This window comes from Dermacentor albipictus, chromosome 8 (assembly GCF_038994185.2).
Source record: "Dermacentor albipictus isolate Rhodes 1998 colony chromosome 8, USDA_Dalb.pri_finalv2, whole genome shotgun sequence".
Classification (NCBI taxonomy): domain Eukaryota; kingdom Metazoa; phylum Arthropoda; class Arachnida; order Ixodida; family Ixodidae; genus Dermacentor; species Dermacentor albipictus.
Genome location: NC_091828.1, coordinates 93,175,138 through 93,186,091, shown reverse-complemented (window position 1 = coordinate 93,186,091; position 10,954 = coordinate 93,175,138). Strand labels below are relative to the sequence as shown.

Genomic DNA, 10,954 nt, shown 5'->3' with positions numbered 1-10,954 from the left:
ACATGCTCAGTTGCCCTCCACATGAAATTACGGACGGTTCTCCGTATTTCAAAAAACAGAGCTCACGTCCGTTTTTTTACGTAGAATTCCGCCGTTTTTCATGAAACTGAACGGTCTACGTAATTTTTACGGCAGGTTTGACCGTAAAATTACGGAAATTTTTTACAGTGCATGATCTTGGCTCAAGCGGGACCTTAACGCTTGGTAAAGGAACCTACCGTATCAAAAATTTACGGCAGGCGTCCATTTGTTTAATACCTACACTGTAAAAAAAATTTGCCTTACTTTACAGAAAATTTGCTGGTAATTTGTGACCGAACACTCTTCCGTAAATTAAGAACGGTCATTTCCGTGGAACGGACAACTGTAAAAAAAGAGACCGTAATACAAGATACGAGTGCTTCTGTATCTAGAAAACGGAAGATTCTGTATTCTGAATCTGTACTATAACCGTTAAAGTACAGGTGCTTCCCGTATTTCATCTTGCAGAGCATATCCATTCGAAGAATGTGCCATCGGGCACAAAATTGCCCAGGACGTGCGAGAGTCGACCGAATTTCATTGGTGTGCTATTTGCTGGGATCAGCCGTGCCACCATCTGCGTTCAGCATGTGCATACGTGACCCACTGTTTTCAGCGGTCTTGAGCAGAAATGCAATTTGGTCAACGCTCGCACTTCCAGGGTACTTTTGTCCACGATAGTACATCTCCTTTAATGCAAATGTCATGAAGGCAGCTCATAGTAAAAGCAGCAGGTCACCATTGAGAAAATTGTCTTGCCAACACACTGACATGGCTGCAGAGATGAAACACTTTGCACTTTGTGATATGAATGCACTGCATAGCATATATACAAAAAGGTGCAACATTTCAGTCCTCAAGTTCTTAGATCACAGAAGCAACTTTATTTTCTTCAATCACTCGTCTTGCACTTCTTCCTGGTGAAAGTTGTTCTTGACTCCAAACACTTGCAAGGATAAACTTGCTGCTGTTAGGAGAAACAAATAGTCTTCGTGAATATCCATCCTAAAGAAAGCGGCAAAAAAGTTTAATCACAGAACACGAGAAAGCAGTAACTTCTGTGTTAGAAAAACATGTAAGTAGATCAACATTGCTGGCACAAGGGATGTTGCTGTAGCCAACATTTCGACATAGGTGCTTGTCATTAGGGTAGCAAATGTTTTCCTTGGCTGTGTTGTGGGATTGTGCATATCTCACTGGCCCCTAGCCTCATTGGGGGAGAAGTAACTGGTGCATTAATAGGTCAAGAGAAGCCAAAGTGTTAAAATAAAGGAAGGAAGGGTGTGCTTAGCAGTGGTGATCGTGATGGAGCGGGTATGAGCAATGCTGTCAGTACTTGCCAAGAGTAGGGGTGACCAAAACAGAAAACGATGTACACATGTATGCAGTCATTAATCCAGTAGAACCAATCTTCCCAGAAGACAAAATAGGTATCAAGATAAACAGTTTGCACTTTTGAAAAAGGAAAACGAAGAATTAAGGAAAATAAATTTTGTATCAAGATGCATCTGGTTAAGATCACTGCAAATGGTAAATGAAGGCACATTATGAATATATATTTTGTTGCAAGCCGATGAAGAAAGTATATATTAACCAAATATTAAAAAATAGGGACATTAAAATTAAACTGGATATGACCATAAAACAGTAAAGAACAGCCTGTGGAAAAAAATGGGATGGATAATATAACCAGGTGCAAGATTGCAAAACGTCGAGTGCTGTTTATATTCATGCTGCTGTTGACGGCTTCAAGTTTCTGTCTTCCTGTGGAACCTTTGTCTTACTTGAACAAGGAAATGGGTCATTTTTTAAACAAGCCAGTTCAAATGCAGTTCAAAGCTTCAGCGGTGTTATAATGAAAGAAAATATTATGGTCAGTTCTCCTGCTCATCTTGAAACTTATTGTGCGCAACAAACAGGGACGAAGAATAGAAGAAACACAATGTTAAGCGCTCGTCCTTGTGTTTCTTCTATTCTTCGTCCCTGTTTGTTGCGCACAATAAGTTTCAAGATGAATTTGTTCCAACTAGGCCGACTCGCAGTCTTGCTTGAGTTCTCCTGGGTGTGCTTTCATTCACCAGTTATTTCCACCGGTGTAAGTTCAAAATTTAATGGTCTAAATGGACCTTAGCTCCTGGCAAACCATTAGCTGGTCTTTTTTTCAACACAGATGCCTGCACATTATATGTGTTGGCAGGAGTGCTAGCGAACTACATTATACTTGTTGCCACAACCAAAGTGAAACTAGGTAACAGTGATTGAAAAAAAAACCAGCATTCCACAATACTGATTCAAGTCGTCTGGAAAAGTTGCTTAAGTTAACGTACACCCCCTACTCCACCAGACAATTATTCACCACACTGACTCTCATGGTGTCAACCATGCTATTACAACACTAGGCATCAAGTGAGGAGAATTAGGGGATAAGAGGGCACAATGCTTTTTGTTAGAACATCAAATGTGCTTTACATAAATGCTACATTCCAACTAACAAAGGAGCAACCGGTTTGTGAGATAGTGACCAATGCATACAAAAGCTAATGACATTCTGTGCAGCAGAATGTTGACGATGAGGTGTTATGCGCACAAGTGTACTCTTTCACACAAAATGACATCCTGCACTCAAACCTTGTGCCAATATTAGAGTTTGAAAAACACCGTAGTGGAAAGCAAAGAGTGCTAAATTTGTTGAAAATTACTAAAAATTATTCGATTATTCATTATCGTTACTGTTCGTTAAAGATTCACAGATTGTTCCCTATGGGTGCTGTAAACAGGCACCCTGCTTTTACAGTGGTAGCAACAATGATCTGTGGCACAGACAAGAATAAATGCTCATTAAGTTTATGCAAGAGTATATCCTACAAATTACACCCCATTTCACATTCCAATATGGTAGAAGAGGAAGACGAAAAAAACTACTTTCTGGTGGAGGATGCATACCCCAGAATAGAAGAAACAAGCGTACTCTAACCATTGCTGCTGCCTATGCCTGTGCACTAGCAGTTACATATAATATGGCAGTTACAATTGTTTTTCCACAAGCACTGCAAGCTGCGGCCAGTTTACCAGTACACAGCTGTAATAAATTTAGGGCAAGCTAAAGCTCTCTAATGGATTTATCTCATATGACACAATTGGAATGCAATATTCTGCAAATAAGTGAAGCGCGATGTGCCATCCCATACAATGAAACACCTTTGAAGAATCTGAATCACCACCTGCACTCTTAGGCAAAGTTACACCCTTTGGAGTGCCGCTTCTGCCACACAACAATAATCGTTATTTGCCTCGATGCGTTTCCTTTCTTGAAGACGCCACGCCCGCTACTTTGTTGTCGGGAATGCTATCATGCTGATAACGCGCATGCCGTTCGTTACTGGAAAGCACAGGGCTCGCAGCGTTAAAGAAAGAAAATGCATAAAGGCAGATGACAATTATCGTTGTGTGGAAGAAGGGGCACTTCAAAGGGTGTAACTCTGCCTAAGAGTGTGAGCCGTGACGAGGGAAAAGAGTGTGTTCTGTGTAAAGTAGTGCACCTGTATAACCTAAAGCTTTGGAGAATGCATTTAGTATGAGCTGGGAAGGTTCCTAATTTTATATGCACACAGTGAAAACCTCCATGCAGTTTTGCAAAATGCGAACCCCCAACCTTTTTGTTGTTCAAACGTAATGACACGTAGGGCCATAACATGTACATTATGGGTTTCGTTCCCAAACAATCAAAGTGAATAGCACCACCCTAAGTGTTATGTGCCTTCTTGTTAGTGTCGAATGCTGCGATCGGCAGAGAAACGGATTTCTGGAGCAATATAAAGTATTAGGTACTGTGATATCAGTTCTTTCACTGCTGTTTTAGCATTATCGGGTCCTAAAGTAAAGAAACGAGAAATAAATACATGCATATTTTATGCTACAACCCTCATAAGTATTTAGTAGTCTGGATTATAAAGGATTCCAGATTTACAATGCAGGACAGATTTTATTCCACTGAAAGAATGGCATCATGCCAATGATTCTGCATTTGGTGCTATATTTATTTGCATTTAGTTCAGTTGGAATGTGTGTGTGTATCGCCAGCGATATCGCTTGACATTTTTTATATTGGCTGTTTTCTAAATTTAGGCAAATTCGTATTCGCAAATAACCTTGTATGACACCAAGAACTTGCTTAGCAGGAGTATTTCTAACATTTGCAAGATATGAGGCCCTTGAAAGCGGCCTGGGGTACACGCCGCCCCCTAATCTCATCAGCAAGTTTCTGGAACTCATCTACGAGGTTTCTTATGATCAATGTAAAGTTGCTTGAATGGGGGAAATAGGGAATTTATAACAGGTGAATTATGCAGCATAAGAATGATGTCAGCAAGAAGCAAGCATCAAGAACTATAAAATGAAGACTATAAAATGCAAGAATTATTTGGGATGATTTAAAATTCTGGCATTGGAACGAAATGTCTTTCAATCTGTATATAAACTCTGATTATTCACTCTACTACCACTGCCTTCATTAGAAACATTCATAATCATTATCCTATCTATGCCACATCATCCTAGCTAATATTCAAGCCTTCATAAGCTGCTTTTTTTACTGCTAATTCTCTGTGGGAAAGAGGTGTCCGTATGAAGACCATATCATATACTTATTACCCGTTTTTTTGATAAATGATAAGGGAAAAACTTCACACCAAAAATGCATTGAGCTTGAGCAAGTTCTGCGTTTGATGCTGTTGATTCTTTTTTTCCCTTTGCCATCATTGACCCACCTGGTTAGCTAAGTAGACAGAAAAGCTGCAGGAGAAAGGTGGGGGTGCCAAACCAGACTTGTGCCCCAGGGGACCTTTTCACGGTCACTGGAGGAACTGCCTGTGGCCTCGGCATCTTCCTTGAGGGCCACGGCCATGTCTAAGAAACCTTGTCTCCACAGGCTGCACAAAGAAAGATAATTTGCTGAGCTAAGTCTTTTTCTTAAAAGAACCCATTTAAGTTGTATTCGTGGCTTTGCACCACAAAACTGACACATGACTGGCCACTCAAGACACTTTATGTGTATTCGCAGGCTTATTCCTTGGAAAAACACTTTTATGTAGCACACAATGAGTAACAGTAACAAAAAAGTGTATCAGGAGGCTTTCATATTGCTCTACAACTTTTCATTGACACATTTCATTTAATTATTTGAGATATTTAATAAATAATTAGGAATTATGTAATTAGGCAGAATGCACAATATAATCAGAGTATCTCCAGGCGATGGCAAACATTACCTTCATTTTGTCCAGTTACATCGCATTTACATATTTCTGAATCTTGGTGCACGATAGTTAAGACACCCTGTAGATCAAAAAACAATATTAAAATTTTCATAATCATCTCTTGCGTGTTATTGGTGGCTATGGCTGCTTCAAGTTATTCTTTCAGTGTGGTACAAGCAGTTTTGAAGTGAAATTGTTTTGCATCGAGGGCATGTAATCTAGGCAATCAAGCAAAAGGTCAAGTTGTGTTCACTATTCAGATGTTTAACTAAGAAGCTGCAGGAAAAGGAAACAAGACACAACACCTAATAAACAATGCAAAATTCGAAAATTTAAACTGAACAAGAAACCAGTTTTTGAAAACACAGAAAAAAAGCCAGCAGCTTACATTGAATACACCCTTGCTATGTACTCCAAGTGAAGTTGTTACCGCAATGCTTGGGCACCATATGAACGTAACAATCAACAACTTCGAGCAGAATATTAACACCACTAAATGAACTGGCCTTTGAAGATTCTTGATCTGAAATCCTCAACGACTTGTTCTGGCGTTTAATCTGTCAAGCTCAATCTGTATTCTCAAAAGCTGGCTCTCGGCCATAATTTCTCTAAACGCAACATCAGCTTAAATCTCAAGATAGGGTTGACCTGTAAATAAACTGGATAATGCGTGGCAAACATCATGAACTCTCTTACATGTTAACCAGAGGGTTCACTCATGCAGCCATGAAATTGTGATGCAGACACGATATATTGAAGCTGGTTTTGTGAAGTGTTTCATGCTTCCAAGGCTTCTTCAGTTGTGAAAGCTGTCTCCGTTAGCTAAATAAGCGATGAGAATAAAAAAAGAACTTCAACATGCTCACAATATGTTGGCCATTTGCAAGTAAACAGCAGCCTTTTTGGGTACCCAGGTTGCCTGGTGCAAATCTACTATGCCACAGTACTTGCGTTACCCAGTACCAGCCACTTTAAAATGCAATGTGTTCAGAACCCTTTCCTTCTGTTTGTCTGCTTTGGAAACAGTTTAACATGTGTTCAGTAGGCATCGAGAAAGGGGACAGAAAACACTGTGCACCACTGATTTCTAACATGTTTCGCTGGGTGCAGCACACCGCACCGGATGCAGGTGAAGCCAGTGGAAATGCGATGTCATGCAGTCGCTTGTCCTGGAAGCAGGGCATATGGTGGACTAACTAGTGCGTGCGATCAGATAATATTGCTGCCGAAAAACTTTTCTTTGTGGTTTTTCACATTTTAGGAGGTCTCTACATGTCTGGTAAGCACTTTTATGACAATCTGAACCCGTATACGATAGTGTTCTTTTACATCAAGTTTTTTCTGATTTACCAGTGTTTCCATTGCACGCCACTTATGTTAGCGACACTGTAGACACTACAATGGAAAAATTCTGGACACCTCGAAACACTGCTTGGGTAGTTTATGGCACATCAGGCAGGCATGTTAGGGGAAGAAATGCTACACACCCGTGCAACAAAGTGCTGCCGCAAAGTTGTCAAGCACCAACTTCCGGGACAAGGCCGGCTTCAGTCGAGGGCGCTCGATGTGCTGTTCATCCCCTGTAGTAGAGATCAGTGGCGTGGACCCTTTTATACTGGCTGTCTTTTCTGGTCGGAACCTTGGAAACAGCTTCCACCATACCTTTTTTGAACCTGCAACATGTGCAGAGAAAGTCACATCACTGTGCGTTGATTGTATGGCTTTATTGTGCTACACATTCTATCAAATCATTAAAAAATACAGTTCACACATTTTTACTTCTGTATATAGACAGTCTAGTTGCTATACACGCGAAACATTATCATTCCTCTGACACAATACAACAATAGAAGCGTACACTGTAAAGCTACACTAAAATTTAAATTGATGTGACACCATATGAGCATACAGTATGCTTACTGTATGCTTTAGCCCTGTGTCAAGTAAAAGTTAATTGTCAATCATTTATGGTGTATTCCTACTTATTCTGGGTCATCAAACTGTACAATCAATGTTCCAAGTTTACACAATGTTGGCTTTTGATTGCTTATGTGATCCGTTTCCTACTTACGCATGCAGTAATCCCACTGTATTAAGGAAAAAGAGAATAGGAAATGCCGTGATAATCTTCTACATTTGATGAGGGCAGGAGCAATGACCAATAGCATGTGGTTGAAGCTACATATATACTCAGTTTTCACACAGCTTAATTATTCAGCAAGTAATAAAGAGCTATCCTGTGTACCTCTGCATGACCAATAAAATCTGACTACTTGACACTGCACTAAGGCTGCCGCTTGGTACTGTTCGGCAGTTCAGCTTTGGTTTTCTGATATACAGATCTGTTTAGGTACCAGTAGTTTACTTGCGATAAAATGGAGCTCGGAGCACTGGTCATTTGCACATAAATAATGCGACAGCAAATACAACACAAGGATAGGAATATGGGTCTCTTGGAAAAAGTACATACACATTATGATTATAATGTGATGTCATGCCACAATGAAACAGAAAGCAACGCATAGAAGTGGACGGCGCTTCTATGCCACCAAGGTTATTGGACAGACAGTACTTCAGAAGTGCCCGCAACACAATGTGTTGGCGGGCTAGTTGGTGTGAATCCATAAATACTTTGTTAAGTGCAAAACAATGGACACAAGAAAGACGACCAGCACAAGGCGCTACACTCAACTGACATCACTTTATTGCGTCGCTCCTTTATAAATAGTAGAATCTAGAAGAACATCCGCAGTTAGCACCATGTGCAGAGACCACCAACAACCAATCACAAGAGCGTACTCATGCGACGGGATCCAAAAAACCATATTGAGCACTGCACAAGGTTAAAGAAGGCACACTAATGCACTGTGACCCCAATGACTGTATGAAGAAAGCTTCCGATAACTCTCAGGCGGTGGTATCACAGCACTTTTTCAAAATCGTAGTATCACGAAACATGGCTTTGCACTTCCATATTTTACAATGTTGAGCCAAATGGGAACCTGTGCCTGTTGGTATGGATCGCTTAGGTTCGCAATGTTTCGTGATGCTACGATTTTGAAAAAAGGGCCGTGATACCACCGCCAGAGAGTTATCAGAAGTTTTCTTCATACAGTCATTGGGGTCACAGTGCATTAGTGTGCTTTCTTTAACCTTGTAAAGTGCTCAATATGTTTCTTTTTTGGATTCTGTCGCATGAGTGTGCTTTTTTGATCAGATGTTGGTGGTTCCTGCACTTGGTGTTCACAGCAAATGTTCTTCTAGATTCTGCTGTCTACAAAGGAGGGACGCAATATAGTGATGTCAGTTGAGAGTAGCGCCTTGTTCTGTCGTCTTTCTTGTGTCCGTTATTTTGTGCTAAAAAGCAATGATGTATTCCTTGTGTGTGTTTGAAGACAGCTCCACACGCAGTAGCGTATCCAGTATTGCTGCCCAGTGGTTTAGCTCGCCGCAGTTTGAAGTGCCACAAAACATAAGGAGAGAAACCTGCATTTATAGTCTTGTTGCAAACAAGAATATAACGTGAAGTGCATTCTGAGGCCAGAAACTATAAAAAAAAATTTCACGATGCACCGCTGTGCAAGGTTTTATAGCAAAGTCAAATACATTTAGTGTAAATATGACACTATGATGGTGCACAATGGTGGTAATCTGTAATAATATAAAAGGTGCCTTAATGTTACAACAAAAGCTGACATTACTTAATAATAGCCCTGTAAAATTTAGCATGCAGGGGCACCGCTTGGTTAAACAATAGTGATGTATTGACTATGTACACAAGTATTACCCACGCATTTCTGCCATTGTCTAAATGGCATAAATGAATGGGTAATACTTGTATACATAGATATTACATCTCTATTGTTTAACCAAATGGGTAAACTATGTCTGCCTGACACAAGACTAGAATTAAACCATAAATTATATATAGTCACCCTAACAGTAACACTTCACTTGAACTTCACAGTAAGTAGACGCCTGTTGATGCCAGCCTCCCCCAATGCTAAACTGTGCTGCATGCTCTACAGAGAAATTATAGTGGTATCACTCAACTCTGAAGCCATTCAGGACTGCAGCACTGTAGAAGACATCTACAAATGTCCCATTTCATGTATAACAGCCTGAATTGCTTGCACATCTTACCAAGTGCAAATTAAAATTTCTTTTTGTTTAGCATTTTTGCCTGCTAGACCACAATCCAATGTCATCAATATATTAACATATTACCTCAAAGAACCTAATTTGGCTTGTAGATTAACACCTTTGCATACTGCCACAGCTGCACTCTGTCATATGCGTTGCAATCATAAAGGAGTGCTGGTACACCAGCACTCCAATGTCACTAACAGTGATCACCTACACAGCTAAGTAAACGGTCCTGATTCAGGTGGCAAATAGCTATGAGAAAAAAAAATCCACTCACCTTGAGAGCTATAATACTGCAATAACTTGAGAGAGATGGACCCATTGCAGGCAGCAGACCTCTTCTCAGCTCCAGCACAACAGCAAATTGCCTTTCAGTAAAAGAAAAGGATTGATTAGTAATGATAAGTTACCTTGTTTTTGCTTAGTATCAATACAATCTGACTTTCATGCATATCCACTCTCCGCTTTAGTAATACAACTGAATTATTCATCAAATAAAAGAGTCTATGGTGATACCATTCGCTTCTCTTGTATGTCCAAATGTTTTCGCACTGATACCCCGTTTACTGCTTGCTTAGTGGCACGAATGCCTTGACTGCCCAGACATCATTCGAAGGAACACGTCTTGCTGCACCGCAAACGGTGCAGCAAGACGTTTTTTTCCGGTCACAATTAAAACGTGCACCCAAGCAAGAAAGTAACGATCACAGGTAGTGAGCGACTGCTATTGCCTCGAACGTTAATTTCCGTATTTTAACAGAAGTTCTTGTATCGGATACAGTATGCTCTCAAGCCAATACAAGCGTCAATACAAGAGCTCAACTGAACGCAGTTTTATTCTACGCTTTTAACGCGAGTGAACAAAAGGTTAGAAGTACCTCACGGAAATTGCGATCGAGCCAATCGCGCTACGACTGGAATCGATCTGAAAAGATAGGTTTTATCCTTTCCCCATTCATGCGTGATTTTTGCCCTAAGACGTTGCATAGTGGTCTTTTGAAACAATATTTCTGTTCGCGACACCGGCTTACCACACATCATTTTAACACCTACGTTATGCAAAACAAATAAGATTAAAATGGGCTTACCTCATGAGCAAGTTACCAGCGCGCGTAGACTGTTGAACACCCGTTGAGAGCAAGCAGGCTATCCGTGTCCAAGCGCATACGTGCACCCAAACACAGGACAACTTCTTCGATGCCGCAGCGAGCAGAGTTTTGTACACGAAGTGAAAGACATCCAGCGCAAATATCTCCGAGCGATGACGGCAAATAACGAGCGCACAAGCGGACACAACACAGCAACAAATTCGGAACTTTGCCAATTTGAACGTGCCGAGACCCAAGCAGCGTAACCATCCATCGTTTCTGTTCTTCGCTCCCGATGAGTCAATCTCTCTTCCTTGGGGTCTTGCTCCACCCTTGAGTACAAATCAAGAGATATTTACGGCGAATTAACAACATTTACAACACAACTCGAAAAATGCCGGCTGACTACACATGTGCATCTCCGTCTGCCACTCCTAACGGACG

At 40.7% G+C, this 10,954-nt stretch overlaps 1 long non-coding RNA gene across 3 annotated transcripts; it reads right to left on the bottom strand.

Moving 5' to 3' along the window:
- Positions 1-863: 863 nt before the first annotated feature.
- LOC139048847 (uncharacterized) lies at positions 864-9,784 on the bottom strand. 3 transcript variants are annotated; one of them, XR_011508001.1, is made up of 5 exons: positions 9,700-9,738; positions 7,348-7,363; positions 6,764-6,949; positions 4,788-4,949; positions 864-988 (listed from the first exon to the last, which is right to left on the bottom strand). It is a non-coding gene; the product is annotated as an uncharacterized lncRNA (long non-coding RNA). The 3 variants fall into 3 exon arrangements; XR_011508000.1 differs by lacking the exon at positions 7,348-7,363 and having other exon boundaries at positions 9,700-9,784; XR_011508002.1 differs by lacking the exon at positions 7,348-7,363 and having other exon boundaries at positions 864-985; positions 9,700-9,784.
- Between the last annotated feature and the right edge of the window lie 1,170 nt (positions 9,785-10,954).